The sequence below is a fragment of the Manihot esculenta genome, chromosome 6 (genome assembly GCF_001659605.2).
Source record: "Manihot esculenta cultivar AM560-2 chromosome 6, M.esculenta_v8, whole genome shotgun sequence".
Taxonomy (NCBI): Eukaryota; Viridiplantae; Streptophyta; class Magnoliopsida; order Malpighiales; family Euphorbiaceae; genus Manihot; species Manihot esculenta.
The window spans coordinates 3,756,278-3,764,390 of record NC_035166.2 but is presented as its reverse complement, the minus strand read 5'-3'; positions in this window follow the sequence as shown (position 1 = coordinate 3,764,390).

Genomic DNA, 8,113 nt, shown 5'->3' with positions numbered 1-8,113 from the left:
CAGATCATAGAAATGAATATCAAAGGAAGCGCATTCTAGATCTAAAGGAAGAAATTAGTATGTCGGAGTATAACTAGCAAAATCTCCTACTGAAAGTAATCACAAGATGCAAGTAAGAATTAGTGAGTTAATAGATATTGGTAGATAATAAAGATTGGTAGGGAGATTGATTTATTTCTCATACACTCAACCAGACATAATTTATGTTGTTAGCATTGTCAGTCAATTTATGCATGATCCTTGCGAGTCTCACGTGCAACTTCTGGTTACTCCACAGTTGTGGGAAAAAAATTTGTCATTTAGAGAAGCAAAAAACAAAGTATTTTTACTCAATCGAGTGCTGAAGCTGATACAAGCAATGGCCCATGGTATATGTGAACTTTTGTGGTTGTAAAGGTTATTAGAGGAACTAAATTGGTCGAGAGGAATAAGAGAACATTGTATTGTAACAACAAAACTACAATTAGCATAGCATAAAATCCAGTTCAACATGACCGAACGAAATACGTTGAGATTATCGGTATTTCATCAAAGAAAAAGTAATAAAAAGTATCTTGAGTTTAGTTCAAGTGACTTCTAATGGGTAGCTAATGGATGTATTCATCAAAGGGCTTAATAATAGGACTTATATTAATTTGATTTGCAAGTTGGATATGTGTGATATTTATACATCAACTTGAGGAGGAGCGTTGACTTATTCATTGATAGATTATATGCTGATTTAATTATCGATTCTAGACATAAATTAAAGATCCTTAATTTATTTTGTAACTATTTTGTTTCCTTTTTTATTATTATCCTTTATATATAAATAGCCTTGTAAATTACTTGTAAGATTAAGTGAGAAATATAAAAATGCACTTAGAATTTCTCTAAAATCTTCAATTAGCATCAAATAGGATAAATATATGAGAGTGGGAAGCCAATTTGCTTACCGAAAGTAAATTATGATTGAAGGTAGGAATATATACGAAGAACATCTTTCAATGTCAAAGTGGAAGAAAAAGTAACACTGTCAGCATGGGAAATTGATTTGTTGTTGTGATCCATCAGGCAACAATATAGGATGCATATGAAAGCCATCAGCTTATTCACAAAACAAGTATAAATTGTTGCATATGTAACTGGTAGCTCCGGTATCTACTATCCATTTTGTGAGATTTGAAGTTTATGAAGGAACAGATATACCTACAAATCCAAAAAATTCTGCAGCATCTGGACTTTCACCTTTCATGTACTTAGAGAGTTCTTACTGCAAAATAAAAGCTGAGATAGCAGACAAGTCAAAGGAATTAATAGCATTGGTATTAACTTCAAGAGGAGTCTCAAGTACTGTACTTACAGCATTGGCCTGGTTTTGAGTAATGTTACCAAACTTCTTCTACTTGTATTCTTTGAACCATTTGGGGTAACCATTCAATTTAAAAACATGTATCCTTCACATGACCTGGAGCTTTACAGCATTTACAGAATCTATCCTCCTCCTTTCCATAATCTTTCCTTTTAAAAGCTCATTTTTCACCATCATTGTCCTTCTTAAACCCTTGTGTTCTAGTTAATATCACAGAATGATCAAGTTCTGTAGTTAACAGATTTACTTGCCTTTGTTTCTCCACCCTTTGAATCACTAAATAGGTTTTATTTGCAATTGCCATGGGATCTAACATTAACACTTGTTCTTTCTCCACCATCATCTATGCCTCTATTTTCCCTAAATCTCCTTCCCACTATATCAGCTCCCTCTCTTGACCTCCCTTGCATCAAAATCCATTTCCACCACACAACTCTTCTTTCCCAAATCACCATTCCCTTCATCACTGACTCCCATCCAAAACACAACTCTGTTTTTGATTGAGCCCTCGGAACCAAGTTCATCTTGACACCTCCCCCTCTTTGCCTTCAACCAGACACAAAGAGCCCTACCAACGAGATGATCTCCTACGGCAAGTGGCACCAGAAACCGTTCTTTCCATCGTAGCAGCTCCACAGTGTAGTTTCGGGATTTGTCGACTTCTTTCAAGAATTTGGGTATTCATTGATTTTGTTATTAGTTATTACTATTCAATTTCAATTGTATTTTTTCATGATTGAGTACAAAATCCTTCTTTTTTAGTTCTAAATGTTACTATTCAATTTAGATATCCAATGTTGATAGCCAAGGTCCTATTTTCTTTTTGTTGGAATTGGAAAGCCCTAGGGAATACTGATATGTTCAGTATTGTTTATTAAATTGTTTATTAAATTATTAAATTGGAAAGCCCTAAGGTTAAATTGTTTATTAAATTTGGATCATGTTCAGTCCAAAAATTAGGTTAAGAGAGAAGTATTTATGCCGGGCATATTACCTACTTTTATAATTAATATAGAATTCAATATATTCTCGTATCTAAAAATTAATTTAAAAGAAAAATATTTATGAATCGCATAAAGAGCACTTACCTTTTTTCTAACCGACGATCATGATCCGACGTGCATGTGATTCAACATTGTTGATTAGGGATGGCAACGGATTGGGTATTTTCGGGTACCCGATCCGACCGGACCCTAATAAAATGAATTTGAATAGTTATAATCGGGTTTGGGATGGATTTGAGTTTTAAAAATAATACTCATTGCGGATTCGGATCGGATTCGAGTTTTATATACAGGGTACCCACTACCCGAACCCGTTTATATAAATAATTAATTTAATATAAAAAATATATTTTACAATAATATTTATAAATTTTTTTATATATTTTTATTTAAAAATTTAAATTTAAATATTCTTTAGAAATATTAGATTTTTTAAATAAAAATTATTAATGAAAAATATTTTTTATATAAATTATTAATTAAAATATATAAGATTAAACAGTTCAAGTTTTATTCAGATAATAATAATCGGGTTTGGAACGGATTCGGATAGTTTAAATTAATTTTTAATCAGGTTCGAAACGGATTCGGATATTACTAATATAAATCGGAATCGGGTTCGAGTAGTTTAATTTTCACAGTTATCCTATCCGTTTACACCCCTATTGTTGATTATTGACTTTACTGTTGGGTTTGCTTCTTTGATTGCTTTGTTAGTTTGAATTGACTATATTCTCAAGATTTGCATCTCCTTGAATAACCATTGCAGATAAAAAAATTTTCCAGGCTGACTTTTGTACCTTTAGTATTTTTACAGGTGATAAGCTTTATAACTTAACAAATATCTTAATTCAAATTTAGTTAATTTCATTATTAATTTCTCTAAGATTAATTCGTTAAATATAGTTAAATACATTAATAAATTGTTTTCATCAATTGTATAAATAAATTTACATATAAAAATACCTAAAAAGAAATCTTTGATAAAAAAGGCATACTACATTTGATTATGGTCACTATTCGGTCGGTTCGGTTTAAAATCGAACCAAATCGAATAAATTAAAAATTAAAATTTTAGTATTTATAAAATCAAATCGAATCGAACCGATTTGATTCAATTCGATTCGATTCGGTTTGATCGATATGAATTTTTAATAAATAAATTTTTTATTTTTTATATTTTATTTTTAATATTTTAAAATTTAATTAAAATATTTTAATTTTGATATGATTTAATCTCAATATTATTAAAAATAATATATCATTATCACTAATTGATTCAGTTTGATTTTTTATGTTTTAATCAAAATCGAACCGAATTGAAATAATCGAAATTTTTAAAATTAAAAATAGAACTGAATTGCAATGAATAAAATATCAAATTAAAATTTTAAATTAATTCAATTCAGTCGATTTTTTTGATTTGAACCGAAATGCTCAACCAAAATATTTGATCAATAAAGAACAATATTATTTCTATGTTTACAAACAAAAAGCAATATAATAAATTTTTATGCAACAAATTTAATCACGGCGAACTTGAATTTGTCATTATTAAAGAAAATAATAATTTAAATCATAAAATCAAAATAATAATAAGGCAAAAAATATTAATGATAATTATGAGAAAAATTAAAAAAAATAAAATACTTGGCTAAAGATAATAAGTACTCCAAACTGTAAAGGAAGTCAATTTTCTTTGGTAAGTGTCACATTGCAATAACATGGAAAAATCTTGTACATCATATGATATATTAACAATTTATTACAAACTAAAAAGGAAAAAAAATTATAGAAAAAAAAATTAAAAAAAGCATATACTATAAGATCAACATTTGACACTCAATTAAAATTATATTTTATTAGCCAAATTAATTACATAATTTGACCATTAAATTTTATATAAATATTCATTTGACACTAACCTTTTTCTTAAAAATATTTTTTAAAAGATTTTTTTAAAAAAATTAAAAATATAATTATAAAAAATACAAAGTTTAGGATATTATTCCTTTATAATTTAATATCTAAACTTTATCAAATGTTAACTTTTAAAATCTTTAACTTTATAAAAATATAATAAAAAATTTTATTATAGCACATATAATTAAATAATTACATTTTTATAAAATTCAAATTGTTAATAAAATATAATTAAAAACAGAATGCTAATTAATTTCTCAGATTACGAGGCAAGGTTAAAAAACAATTTTAGCCTTAATTATATACATTTACAGGCTAATTTCAAATATACACCCAATAAATTAAGGGCATGATATGGAGATTTGATATCTTAGATATAGCTAAGAATTTCATAGACAATTATAGCTATATCCTTTATTAATCCAAGGAAAAAATATTAATGAATTGGCACAATAAAATTTTATTTTATTTTAAAATTTCTTTGATTTCTGGGCGTAATAAAGCAAAGGATAAAGCAAAAGAGTCTCTTTATCATTCAATCGATTTGATTTAAAATTAAATCGAATTAAATCGAATTAAATAAATTAAAAATTAAAATTTTAGTATTTATAAAAATTAAATCGAATTGATTTTAGTTAGAAATTAAATCAAATCAAACTGGTTTAATTTATTTTAATTCGGTTCGATTTGATAAATATGAATTTTTAATAAATTTTTTATTTTTTACACTTTGTTTTTAATATTTTAAAATTTAATTAAAATATTTTAATTTTAATATAATTGAATCTTTTTATATTATTAAAAATAATATATTATTATTATTAATCGGTTTGATTTATTTTTTTAATTTTTTTTGATAAAATCGAAGCGAACTAAAATAATTAAAAATTTTAAAATTAAAAACTGAACCAAACTAAAATGAATCAAAGAATTAAATTAAATTTTTAAATTAATTCAATTCGATTAATATCTTGAATTTGAATTGAATACTCGAGTTTAAAAGTATTACGGCTTAAAGCACGTAGCCCCATTTTTTATTCAACAAGTCACTGCCAGCGGCCTTTTTGGTCAGGTAATCCATCAACAATGCTTATGTTGCTATTAATTATTGGTCAATTCTTATCAACTTCCAATTAATGTTGGATTTAAAATATAAATAAGCAGAATTTATTTAATTTGTATATTAAATTTATCATGATATTGTGTCTTAAATATATCTGAACTAGCAGTATACATGCAAGTTTTTTCATTAAATATATATAAGGAAGTAATTAGATACAAATTAATTAATTGAAAAGGTTTTTCAAAAAAAAAAAAAACATTTTAGCCTCTGTTAAAAAAATAATTTAAATTCTTGATTTTAGGACTACTTATTCAGAGATTGCTCAATCACTTTGCCTGTTATATAAAATTTAATAAAAGAAATAAATAAAGCAAAAATAGAAAAATAGAGAAAATAAAAAAAAAAAGAAGAAATACTTGCATTTTGATTATTCAATAAAAAGTAAGAGACATCACTATCAAATTCCAAAGTAAATATAGTTTATTACGTGAAAAATGAAAACAAACCCTAGTGTATTTTCTTCTGAATATTAGGTCAAGAGAGACTCGCATGAGAAGAAAAGAACTGAATGTAGCCAAGAACAACCTGCCGGATGAAGTTCTTTACACCAACCGGAGCTCAAGCACGAAAACTCCGGCAAGTCATTCTTGGCTGCATTCTACAGATCTTGATCTCTTCATGCGAAGCTCCTAGACCAAACACAGCTTCTTTGTAATTGCTGATCTGTACGTGAGACTTCTCTCTCTCTCTCTCGTGGATTCATATATTTGTGTAGTATTTTGCTCATTAATGGCATGCATATATATAGGCAGAAGGAAAGGCTGAGAGATGGAGGTTGTGGCATGATCATATATTCTCAGGGGCTGACCAATCCATAAAGGGAAAGTTCTTGCATAGCCTCAAAAGAGTATGAGCATTAACAGCTGCCTTTCAAAATCATCAATATTCTTACACCACCAAGGGCCTCTCCTTCTTATGTTAAGAGTGCTCTCAAACATGGGCCAACCAACTTTGGTTGAAAGAAAGGACAAGGAGCATTTTAATCGATTAAACTTATTGAATAATCAAATGGAGGAATAGAATCTTGCTTGGTTTGTGGAACCAATAGTACCTTTGATACTATTCTCACAAGAGAAAAAATTGAAGAGATTATAACTAATTATAAGCTATGTTCAATTGCATATATATATATATATAATAAAAATTATTAATAAGTATTTTAATATGGAACTTAACATTGCATAATAATCGCTTAAAGAAAGTCATGAGCTGCCACCATACGATAGATTCACATAGCAAGAATCTGACTAGTATGTAATACGGTCCAACCCAAGGAAAGGAAGACTCGGACACCTTAATTGCTGGTTCATCATCAAAGACTCGCTCTTCCCTCGACAACGTGAGTCTCGGTACAAAATTACCTTTAAGCGGGGATAGTCTAGTGTGTTCCTATTACGCTTATAATAGTGGGATTTCTCATCAATTAGCTGTCGATATCTCTTATCAAGCAGCCGACCAGATCACCGTTGATTTATTAGAAAATACTATATTTATCTCTATCTTCTTATAACATGAAAGGGAAAGAATTATAGAGGCAAAGATACGTTGTTCTTACACATAAAAGCTCTAAATAGTTCATTGTTGTTATAGTTTAGTAATTGGGAAAAGTTATGTATATTTGAATTCCAAAACTGTAAATTTATAAAGTTACAACAAAACTTAGAATAGCTAAAAACTAGTGACCACTACTGCCACTTCTTGCTTAACAATAAAACAAAAAATCTTGCTAAAAATCAGCTAAAGAATAAGACAATCCTAAAGACCAGGACTACATGGAACAAGTCCTGATTCACTTGCTAACATTCTCCTCCTGGATCAGGAGCTGCATACTCCCAGCTTCTCTCTGAGAAATTTAAATCTGCTAACAGGAAGTGATTTTGTAAATATGTCTGCGATCTGATTTTCTGTGTTGCAGTACACTAACTTCACTTCACCACTGTTTTGGACTTCTCTCAAGTAATAAAACTTAACATTAAAATGCTTAGTTCTTCTATGGAACACTAGATTTTGAGATATAGCTATGGCAGCTTGGTTATCTACAAATATCACAGTGCTGTCATCTTCCTTCAGCTGCAAATCCACCATAATCTTCCTAAGCCATAGTGCTTGATTAGCGGCAGCTGTTGCTGCTACGAACTCAGCTTCCGCAGTTGATTGTGCCACAATCTCCTGTTTCTTGGAACACCAAGAAAAGCACCCTGACCCAAAAGTAAAACAATAACCAGAAGTGCTTTTCATATCATCAAAGGACCCTGCCCAATCACTGTCAGAATATTCATGAAGCTTGAAATTCTGACTTTTGTTGAATTTAACGCCATAGTCTTGAGTTCTTTTGAGATATCTAAGCACACGTTTAGCTACCATCATATGTATTTTGCTGGCACAATTCAGAAACCTGGATAGGATACTTACAGGATACAAAATGTCAGGTCTTGTTACTGTAAGATACATTAAACATCCAATCAGGCTTCTATACACTCCTTCATCAGCACGTTCAGCTCCATCTTCTTTCTGCAACTTCTCTTTCTGATTTATTGGAGTATTCACGCTTTTGCATTCACCCATTCTGAATCTCTTCAGAATTTCCTTCAAGTACTTCTTTTGACATATAAAAATTTCATTATGAACTTGCTTTATTTCCATTCCGAGAAAATAATTCATTTCACCAAGGTTTGTCATGTCAAAAACTTTCATCATCTCCTACTTGAATTC